The 11,804-nt window shown below is 42.7% G+C and overlaps 1 long non-coding RNA gene across 1 annotated transcript in view; it reads left to right on the top strand.

Annotated features, from left to right (window-relative positions):
- Window positions 1-11,804, top strand: part of LOC105606506 (uncharacterized) — a 35,456-nt gene that overhangs the window by 2,511 nt on the left and 21,141 nt on the right. Inside the window, exons 2-4 of the long non-coding RNA XR_001433962.4 lie at window positions 787-880; window positions 1,430-1,530; window positions 2,542-2,576. This is a non-coding gene — a long non-coding RNA (uncharacterized LOC105606506). The remainder of the gene's footprint in view (window positions 1-786; window positions 881-1,429; window positions 1,531-2,541; window positions 2,577-11,804) is intronic.

Genomic DNA, 11,804 nt, shown 5'->3' with positions numbered 1-11,804 from the left:
AGAGAATTATTTATAGTATTATTGCCTCTAACAGAACTATTATCATTTTGATGAATTTTTCCTCTAGCTGTTATTTAAAGGACATGCTGTGCTATGCTTAGTTGCTGTCTTTTCTGACTCTGCAGACTCACGGGCTGTAGCCCGCCAGGCACCTGTCTATGGGGACTCTCCAGGCAAGAACACTGGAGTGGGTTGCCGTGCCCTCCTCCAGGGGATCTTCCCAACCCAGGGATCAAACCCAGCTCTCCCAAATTGCAGGGGGATTCTTTACCATCTGAGCCACCAGGGGAGCCCTATTTAAAGGATATTTGCATAGAATTTAAAATCAGAGTATTCATCCCATATTTCTTTTGTTTTATTTTGCTGTTATTTTCCTAGCATCTTCAAGGTACCAAATTAAGTATCGATTGATGGTAATAGTGATGACATTAAGACGTGGATATGTGTTTAAAACAGACATGCACCGTGACTTTGTAACTGAATATGTAAGAAGGCAATTTAATTAGTGTTTTTTCTGTGTCCACCTAAAAAGCACCCGAAGAACAGCAGAGAAAAGTCCTTATTTATTTTCCCTTTAAATTATGATTCCAGGCTGTTCACAATGCCTGTGGTGAAATCAACTAACCAAATGCTTATGTGAGAACAGCATTACCAGCAAGCTGTATCTGTTCCTGGAATTTTCCCCAGGAGTGGTCTGACAAGGTTGATCTGTTTCTCTGTGTAGACTAATTCACATTTATTATATTATAGTAGTATTTTTGTCTTCTTGACTCTTCTGTTCTTCAGGAAATTACTCCAGGAACTACATCATAACGGGAGTTTCACCAGAGGACTTTTGTATATGGGCTGTGGCAGCAGACCAGTTACACCATAGTACTTGGTAAGAGCACTGGCTGTTCGTGTTTTCAGATCTTATGAAAATAGAAAACACAATTGGTATTTAGTAGAGTCATCTATGGCAAGAATTTTATTAATCTGCTTTATTAGTTCACAAAGCAGGTATTTATCAAACACCTACTATGTGCCAGGCACTGTTCTAGGTGCTTGGAATATAACAATGAACGAAAAAGACAAAAATTCTTGCCTGCATGGAGCTTACTTTCTAGTATTCCTTTCCACATGTATTGGTTTGCTCTGTGTGTGTACTCAGTCGGATCCTACTGTTTGCAGCCCCCTTGACTACACCCTGGCAGGTTCCTCTCTCCCTGGAATTCTCCAGGCAAGAATACTGGAGTGGGTTGCCATTTCCTCCTGCAGGGGATCTTCCCAGCCCAGGGACTGAACCCAAGTCTCTTGCATCTCCTGCATTAGCAGGCAGATTCTTTACCACTAGTGTCATCGGGGAAGCCTGAATTAGTTTGCTGGGGTTTACGTAGTGAAGTGCAATGGGCTGGATGGCCGAAGCATCAGAATCGCATTTTTCTTGCAGTTCTGGAAGTGAGGAGTCCAAGATCAAGGCTCAGCAGGGTTGGTTTCTTCTGAGGAGCCTGAGGGAAGCGTCTGTCCCAGGTCTCTCTTCTTGACTTGTAGGTCAGTTTCTTTTCTTGTGCTTTCGTCTTGTCTTCTCTCTGTATACTTCTGTGTCCAAATCCCCTCTTCCTGTAAGGACACCAGTCATATTGGATTAGAGCCTAGCCTAATGACCTCATTTTAACTTAATTACCTCTTTAAAGACCCTACCTCCAAATACAGTCACATTCTAAGGTGCTGGGGGTTAGGATTTCAACATACGACTTTTAGGGGAACCCAGTTCAGCTTCTGATACCACATATGACTATGGTGTATCCAAATATTTCTCTTGTTTTCTCATATCCATATCTCTGAGGTATTCAAAACCATTTATGTTCAAAGGTACCGGGTAACACAATGTACCAGGTAACCTACTTATGAGTGATTTTTTTCTAGACATGATTTATTTTTATTAAATACTAAATGGAAAGTCCTTGGTTAGGAGGGATTACTCTGCTAGGAATGTTGCTCCATCTAGTGACTGCTGTATTCAACTACTTTTGTCAAAGTTATAAAAATGAAAAATGGAGAATTATGTTGGAGAAAAGGTTCTCTTTTCAATAGGTTATTATTCACAGGGCACTGTGGAGTCATGGTGAAAACAATATTTCTTTCCACCATTGTATGTGGAAGGAAAGAGAGGTGTCTATAATGACACTATTTTTAGTAATCGAGTAATAGTAGTATCATCATTTACTATCACCACCAATTACTATTTATTTTTTTATCCCCTGAGGAAACCAAGATTGGGTTTACTCCCTTGGCCGAGATCTCACAAATTTTAAGTAGTGTTGCCCTCAAGTCTGTATAACTCCAGAGTTTAAGCTCTTAATCGTTCAGAATAAATAAGCGAAACAGAAGGACTCAAACATTTCATAATACAGCCTTGATGCATGACACATCTAAGCATGCATCCAAATGAGTGCTCGTGTGTCTTCAGTCTTGATACAGATGCTTAATCTTTACCTTGAAAGGCTGCTTTACTGTTCAGTGTTTGCATTGATATGTTGTGTCAAAATGTGTCTGTTTTAGGTAATGAATTTATAAAGGACACAATCTACAACCAGGTCAGTATCATATAGCTTATTGTATACCTTGAATTACATGGGACATTTAAAATAACTATTTAAAAGCTTGGAAGTTTTGGCAGTTTCAAAGAATGGTTTTTGTTTCTCTATTATGCAAGTTGAATGGGGCAGCTAAACTGCCTGGAGACATCAAGAACAGCTTCTGCAGAAAGCTGAGTGTAGTAAGACAAATCCAAGTTAGAAAAGGATGCCTTTGGAATACAGAGGATGCCTCTGTAAATGCACGTGGGTATGTCAGAGCTTGATATTGGGGGGAAATGTATGTAATCAGATATGCAGGGATTGAAAGTGATAAGAAATGACAATGGACTAGAAAGCATATACCAAACTTAGAAGATAATTATGAAGCTGTAACTTATGAATGATCTTGACAAGAGGGATGGAATGACCCCTCTTATCAAGATCATGTAACAGAGAATCTGAATAGGCCTTCATCTATTAAAGAAATTAAATAAGTGATAACCTTCTGAAACAGACAGTACTGGGCCCAGATGTGGTCCCTGTTGATTTCTACCAAACATTTAAGAAAGAAATTATACCAGTTCTCTACAATCTGTTCTATAAAATAGAAACGGAATACTTCCTAACTCCTTCTATGAGACCAGCATTACTCTGATACCAAAATCAGACAAACACATTACATAAAGGAGAACTATAGACCAATGTTGCTCATGAAGAGAGGCACAAAAGTTCTCAACAAAATGTAAGCAAATGTCATCCAACAACATATAAAAAGAATTAGATGCAGTTACATATGAAATGGTTCAGCATTTGAAAATCAGTCAGTATAATCTATCACATTAGCATCCTATCAGATGCAGAAAAGCATTTAGAAAGCTTCCTCACATGTACAGAGTTACCGTCATCAGTGAGACACAGGATCAGGAGCAAGGCAAACATCGTACTGAACATCAACTAACTGTACATGGGGATTCTACATAAATAAAGCAGAAGCTACAGAAAAGTAAAGAACAGTGAACGATCAGTTAGCTGAGTGAAAGACAGCAGGAGCATGCTTCCCACTAAGATCAGGAGCAAGGCAACTCGTTTCCAACATCGTACTGAAGTCCTGAAAGTGAAAGTGATAGTCGCTCAGTCGTGTCCGACTCCGCAACTCCTTGGACTGTAGCCCACCAGGCTCCTCTGTCCATGGGATTCTCCAGGCAAGAACACTGGAGTGGGTTGCCATTTCCTTCTCCAATGCAGGAAAGTGAAAAGTGAAAGTGAAGTCGCTCAGTCGTGTCTGACTCTACCATGTCTTAAATGCTTACTGTATGCCAGGAATGATAGTATCTCCTTTAATCCTCATAAACACCTTGCCTGGTAGTTTTCAGCCCCATCCTAAATTGAGGAAGCTGAGATGGAAAATAATTTGGTCAGAGTTGCTTTGGGAGACAGCATAGAGGAGTCGTGAAGACCATGGGCGCTGTCGCCCCCCTGCCTGGGTTAGAATCCTCGTCCCACCATCTCATAGCTCTCTGACCTTGGGCAAGTTATTTAACACCCTTAAGCTTCATTTTCCTCATCTTCAAAATGGAAGAGTAAGTGAGATAACCCATGTAAAGTGCTCAGCACAATGCCTGGCACATAGTAAGCAACTTCGCATGTGTTAGTGGTTGCTAAAAGTAATTGTATATTATATAGACTTTATATACTAATTTTTATTTTTACAATAAGCAAGCAACACCACAGATTTAAACTTAGGTCACTCTGACGCTAAAGCTCCCCCATTTCCCTCTAATCAGCACCATCTCTATAAGTTTTTAGTCACTGTTGAAGACAGAACCGACTCTCTTTAAATCGCTTAGACTCTGTGAAAGAAGATGTGCCAGTCTTATCAGCTAGGACAGAGTAGATTCTGTTGCATTAATGAGGATTGGAAAAGACCTTGATGCTGGGAAAGACTGAAGGCAAGGGGAGAAGGGGATGACAGAGGACAAGATGGTTGGGTGGCGTCACTGACTCAGTTTTGAGCAAGCTCTGCGAGGTGGACAGGGAAGGACAGGGGAGCCTGGCATGCTGCAGGCTGTGGGGTCTCAGAGTCCGACATGACTGAGGCACTGAACAACAGCAGCAATGAACAGCTTTCGTATTTCCATGATTTTTCACAAAAGTCTTTATTTCTTACTCCTGGGATGACAGAGGCTTTTTCATCACGGTCAGCCAGGGATCTCAGCTGATGGGAGCTCCACCTTGACGTGTACTTCCACCATCACAAGGGAAGGGAAAGGGGGTGCAGTGACTTGTGCACTGTCTCTTGAAGCTTCTGCTGAAAGGCACACGTGCACCGCTGTCTAGGGTTCTGGACGGAGGCCAGTAACTTAGCCGGGTCCAGCTTCAGACAAGCAGGGAAAAGTGTGGTTCTCTGAGTTTAGGAAAGAGGGAATTAAGTAAACATCAGTGAGCAGCATTAAATGACTACTGATACCAATAATTTGAATTTTTTTTAGTTTCCTAAGTGGATATTTATATTTTCAATTTCTAAATCTGCCCCCACCCTTTCTTATGTATATAGGTCTTCCTTGACTTGTGATGGAGTAATGTCCCAATGAACCTAAGTTGAAAATATTATAAGTCAAAAATGCATTTGGTGCACCTAACCCACAGAACGTCATAGCATAGCCTAGCCTACCTTAAGCGTGCCCGGAACACTTACATCAGCCTACTGCTGGGCTAAGTCATGTCACGCAAAGCCCGTTTTATAACAAAGTGTTGGCTCTCTCGTGCAGTTTATTGACTTCTGTATTGGCAGTGAAAACAGGACAGTTGTGTGGGTACAGAATGGTGGTAAGTGTATCTGTTGTTTCCCCCTGTGATTGTGTGGCTTACTAGGAACTGTGGCTGCCCAGCATCAAGAGAGAATGCCATTGCTAGCCTAGGAAAAGGTCAAAATTCACAATTCAAAGTACAGTTTCTTCTGAAGGCATATCCCTTTCACACCATTCTAAAGTCAGAGTCCTAAGTCGAACCATTGTAAGTCAGGGATCATTTGTATAAGTTCTTCAGGAAAAAAGCCTAAATATGGTTTCAGAGAAACACTTATCTTTCAGAGAGATTATATCAGAATTGTCTGGAGACTTTTTCGAGATCATGTGCCCAGACCCCACCCAAGAAATGGAAATTTCTTCAGGTCAAGCTCTACATGTGTATCTTTTATAAAAGCTTCCCAGATGGTTCTAGTTTTCTCTCCGTTGTGACTATGCAATTGTAAACTCATATTTGTTTTCAAGGATTACGCTTAAGACAGATGGGAAGAAACAGCTGAAAGGGTCAGAAAGAGGAAGGTATCTCTGCAGAAATTACAACCTGGGTGTAGCAGAGTTCTTGGCTCAAGCTGAAGCCTTGCTTACCTCACAAGTCAGTGTATCTGACTTGTGGCATGCCTAGGTGACTTCACGGTTCCATGTATAAAAGGGATCACCAATCCTCATGAGAAAAACCTCATTTTAAGTTTAGGAGTGGCTGTGCAGCACAGGAGCAGCCAAGAGGAGCTACCCCACGTCCAGGGTCAGGGGCAGCGGCCGAGAGGAGCTATCCCACGTCCAAGGTCAGGGGCAGCAGCCGAGAGAAGCTACCTAACGTCCAAGGCCAGGGGCAACAGGCAAGAGGAGTTACCCCACGTCGAAGGTCAGGGGTGGTGGCCAAGAGGACCTACCCCACGTCCAAGGTCTGGGTAGTGGCCAAGAGGAGCTACCCCATGTCCAAGGTCAGCAGTGACAGCTAAGAGGAGCTACCCCACGTCCAAGATAAGGAGCAGCCGCTGCACTTCACTGGAGCAGCCGTGAAGAGATACCCCAAGTCCAAGGTAAGAGAAACCCAAGTAAGACAGTAGGCGCTGAAAGAGGGCATCAGAAGGCAGATAGACTGAAACCACATTCACAGAAAACTAGCCAATCTAATCACACTAGGACCACAGCCTTGTCTAACTCAATGAAACTAAGCCATGCCATGTGGGGCCACCCAAGACGGATGGGTCATGGTGGAGAGGTGTGACAGAATGTGGTCCACTGGAGAAGGAAATGGCAAACCACTTCAGTATTCTTGCCTTGAGAACCCCATGAACAGTATGAAAAGGCAAAGAGATAGGACACTGAAAGATGAACTCCCCAGGTTGGTAGGTGCCCAAGATGCTACTGGAGATCAGTGGAGAAATAACTCCAGAAAGAGTCAAGGGATGGAGCCAAAGCCAAAACAATACCCAGCTGTAGATGTGACTGGTGATAGAAGCAAGGTCCGATGCTGTAAAGAGCAAACTGAAAGTGATCAAACAGGAGATGGCAAGAGTGAACGTCTACATTATAGGCAGCAAACTAAGATGGGCTGGAATGGGTGAATTTAACTCAGACGACCATTATATCTACTACTGCAGGCAGAAATCCCTTAGAAGAAATGGAGTAGCCATCACAGTCAACAAGAATCCAAAATGCAGTACTTGTATGCAATCTCAAAAATGACAGAATGATCTCTGTTCGTTTCCAAGGCAAACCATTCAATATCACGGTAATCCAAGTCTATGCCCCGACCAGTAACGCTGAAGAAGCTGAAGTTGAATGGTTCTATGAAGACCAACAAGACCTTCTAGAACTAACACCCCAAAAGACGTCCTTTTCATTATAGGGGACTGGAATGCAAAAGTAGAAAGTCAAGAAACACCTGGAGTAATGGGCAAATCTGGCCTTGGAGTACAGAATAAAGCAGGGCAAAGGCTAATAGAGTTTTGCCAAGAGACTGGACTGGTCATAGCAAACATCCTCTTCCAACAACACAAGAGAAGACTCTACACATGGACATCACCAGCTGGTCAACACCGAAATCAGATTGATTATATTCTTTGCAGCCAAAGATGGAAAAGCTCTATACAGTCAGCAAAAAAAAGACCGGGAGCTGACTGTGGCTCAGATCAAGAACTCCTTATTGCCAAATTCAGACTGAAATTGAAGAAAGTGGGAAAAACCACTAGACCATTCAGGTATGACCTAAATCAAGTCCCTTATGATTATACAGTGGAAGTGAGAAATAGATTTAAGGGACTAGATCTGATAGACAGAGTGCCTGATGAACTATGGACAGAGGTTCTTGACATTGTACAGGAGACAGGGATCAAGACCATCCCCAAGCAAAAGAAATGCTAAAAAGCAAAATAGCTGTCTGAGGAGGCCTTACAAATACCTGTGAAAAGAAGAGAAGTGGAAAGCAAAGGAGAAAAGGAAAGATATACCCATTGGAATGCAGAATTCCAAAGAATAGCAAGGAGAGATAAGAAAGCCTTCCTCAGGGATCAGTGCAAAGAAATAGACGAAAACAACAGAATGGGAAAGACTAGAGATCTCTTCAAGAAAATTGGAGATACCAAGGGAACATTTCATGCAAAGATGGGCTCAATAAAGGACAGAAATGGTATGGACCTAACAGAAGCAGAAGATATTAAGAAACGGTGGCAAGAATACACAGAAGAACTGTACAAAAAAGATCTTCACGACCCAGATAATCATGGTGGTGTGATCACTCATGTAGAGCCAGACCTCCTGGAATGCAAAGTCAAGTGGGCCTTAGGAAGCATCACTACGAACAAAGCTAGTGGAGATGATGGAATTCCAGTTGAGCTCTTTCAAATACTGAAAGATGATGCTGTGAAAGTGCTGCACTCAATATGCCAGCCAATTTGGAAAACTCAGCAGTGGTCACTGGACTGGAAAAGGTCTGTTTTCATTCCAATCCCAAAGAAAGGCAATGCCAAAGAATGCTCAAACTACCGCACAATTGCACTCATCTCACATGCTAGTAAAGTAATGCTCAAAATTCTCCAAGCCAGGCTTCAGCAATATGTGAACCATAAACTTCCAGATGTTCAAGCTGGTTTTAGAAAAGGCAGAGGAACCAGAGATAAATTAGCAACATCTGCTGGATCATCAAAAAAGCAAGAGAGTTCCAGAAAAACATCTATTTCTGCTTTATTGACTATGCCAAAGCCTTTGACTGTGTGGATCACAATAAACTGTGGAAAATTTGGAAAGAGATGGGAATACCAGACAATCTGACCGGCCTCTTGAGAAATCTGAATGCAGATCAGGAAGCAACAGTCAGAACCGGACATGGAATAACAGACTGGTTCGAAATAGGAAAAGGAGGACGTCAAGGCTGTATATTGTCACCCTGCTTATTTAACTTATATGCAGAGTACATCATGAGAAACGCTGGGCTGGAAGAAGCACAAGCTGGAATCAGGATTGCCTGGAGAAATATCAATAACCTCAGATATGCAGATGACACCCCTTATGGCAGAAGGTGAAGAAGAACTAAAGAGCCTCTTGATAAAAGTGAAAGAGGAGAGTGAAAAAATTGGCTTAAAGCTGAACACTCAGAAAACTAAGATCATGGCATCCGGTCCCATCACTTCATGGCAAATAGATGGAGGAACAGCGCAAACAGTGTCAGACTTTATCTTTTTTGTGCTCCAAACTCACTGAATATGGTGACTGCAGCCATGAAATTAAAAGATGCTTATCCTTGGAAGGAATGTTATGACCATCCTAGATAGCATACTCAAAAGCAGAGACATTATTTTGTCAACAAAGGTCCGTCTAGTCAAGGCTGTGGTTTTTCCAGTGGTCATGTATGGATGTGAGAGTTGGACTGTGAAGAAAGCTGAGCGCCGAAGAGTTGATGCTTTTGAACTGTGGTATTGAGAAGACTCTTGAGAGTCCCCTGGACTGCAAGGAGATCCAACCAGTCCATCCTAAAGGAGATCAGTCCTGGGTGTTCATTGAGGGCAGGAGGAGAGGGGACGACAGAGATGAGATGGTTTGATAGCATAAGCGACTCAATGGACATGAGTTTGGGTAAACTCCGGGATTTGGTGATGGACTGGAAGCCCGACCTGCTGCACTTCATGGAGTTGCAGAGTTGTACACGACTAAGTGACTGAACTGGACTAAACTAAGTTTAGAGGCTTCTCCCTGCCCCAACTTTTTATTGAAGAAACATTTAATCATAGAGAAGATGAAAAGTATTTCAGTTCAGTTGAATACAGTCACTCAGTTGTGTCTGACTTCACGACCCCATGGACGCCAGTACACCAGGCTTCCCTGTCCATCACCAACTCCCGCAGCCTACTCAAACTCATGTCCATTGAGTCGGTGAAGCCATCCAACATTCGCATCCTCTGTTCTCCCCTTTTACTCTTGCCTTCAATCTTTCCCAGCATCAGGGTCTTTTCAAATGAGTCAGTTCTTTGCATCAGGTGGCCCAGGTATTGGAGTTTCAGCGTCAACCTCAGTCCTTCCAGTGAATATTCAGGACTGATCTCCTTTAGGATGGACTGCTTGGATCTCCTTGCATTCCAAGGGAGTCTCAAGAGTCTTCTCCAACACCACACTTCAAAAGCATCAATTCTTCGGTGCTCAGCTTTCTTTATAGTCCAACTCTCACATCCCATACATGACCACTGGAAAAACCATAGCCTTGACTAGACGGACCTTTGTTGGCAAAGTAATGTCTCTGCTTTTTAATATGATGTTTAGGTTGGTCATAGCTTTTCTTCCAAGGAGCAAGCATTTTTTAATTTCATGGCTGCAGTTACCATCAGCAGTGGAGCCCCCCACTGCCCCGCAAAATAAAGTCTGTCACTGTTTCCATTGTTTTGCAGTCTATTTGCCATGAAGTGATGGGACCAGATGCTATGAGCTTAGTTTTATGAATGTTGAGTTTTAAGCCAACGTTTTCACTTTCATCAAGAGGCTCTTTACTTCTTCTTCACTTTCTGCCGTAAGTGTGGTGTCATCTGCATATCTGAGGTTATTGATATTTCTCCCGGCAGTCTTGATTCCAGCTTGTGCTTCATCCAGCCTGGGATTTCACGTGATGTACTCTGCATATAGTTAAATAAGCATGGTGACAATATACAGCCTCGACATACTCCATTCCCAGTTTGGAACCAGTCTGCTGTTCCCTGTCCAGTTCTAACCATTTGGAAATAACTTTCTGACGTACTTTTGGTTTCATTGTTATTCTTTCCGCACACTGCTCAGACTATCTTTTTTTAATGTAAAAGTTACCATGTTTTTATAGAGTGGCAATGCAGTGATTAGTAAAAGTGTTTGGTCGTGTCAGTGATTTATTTTTCCCCTTCAGTGAAATTACTCAGTTTTGTACTCAGTTAGCAGTCATTGAATCATTCTTAGCTCTATGTCAGATATTTTATTCAGGTGATGAAATCATCAAAAGCTTTTTTTTTTTTTTTGAGACCTTCTAGGCCTTCCAAAGGGGTAGCAAGTTAATTGTCCCTCAGCAGTACTAACGGGCGCATTGGGCATGCACCAGATTGTGACTGCAAGGGAAGTGAGCAGCACCGGGCTGGCATCTAGTAGACTTCATGTTCAGGAGGAGCCTCCTCTCAGGATCCGTCATGGAGTCCCTAATTTAGAAGCAGGTGAACCGCAGCACTAACCAGAGAGCAAGTGAAGTACAGAAATAGGAACAGAAGATGTTTCCTAAGCCTCGCGGTGATCTTAGGCAAGTTGTCGCTTTGTCTTCGGCATCCTTTCGCTTCTCGTATCTGCCCCTCTTGCACTTCATGGTGCTTGGTGCTCGTTACCACGATGCTCCAGTCCATCTGGGCTTGTCTTCTTCTGTCAAAACTCTTTGATCCAGAATTATCTGCATTCATCTTTTGGAGAGTCTCTGATGTTAGAAAAAAAAGCGACTCCATTGTATTGACTTGCCCTGATGAATACACGGGCTTCCCTGGTGGCTCCGACGGTGAGGAGTCTGCCTGCAATGTGAGGGCCTACGGTTCGATCCCTGGGCTGGGACGATCCCTTGGGGAAGGGAATGGCTACCCACTCCAGTATTTTTGCCAGGAGAACTCCATGGACAGAAGAACCAGGTGGGCTACAGTTCATGGGATCACAAACAGTCAGACACGACTGAGCGACTCTGAGAGAAAGAGAGAATGAGTATATGGATTATTAGTAGCCAACCTCTTAATGTGTTCGGATATAATTGATACTTTAAAGAGGAATGCCTATGCAAATGAACTTAAATTTGAAAGAATTTCTTTCATTATTAGATTGTAAAAAAAAAACTCAGGCTGTTTTAGGAGGGCACATTTAGGGGGTAGAGGTGAAAGCAGTTTGGTTATCTTCTGGAGCCCAGTTCTGTGGGTACTTAGAAGCCTAAGCTGTTAGGCCTTTTCAGGTTTACTTCCCT

Source organism: Ovis aries, chromosome 2 (genome assembly GCF_016772045.2).
Source record: "Ovis aries strain OAR_USU_Benz2616 breed Rambouillet chromosome 2, ARS-UI_Ramb_v3.0, whole genome shotgun sequence".
Taxonomy (NCBI): Eukaryota; Metazoa; Chordata; class Mammalia; order Artiodactyla; family Bovidae; genus Ovis; species Ovis aries.
Note: the sequence above shows the minus strand (reverse complement) of the source record. Positions and strands in the feature narration are given on the sequence as shown.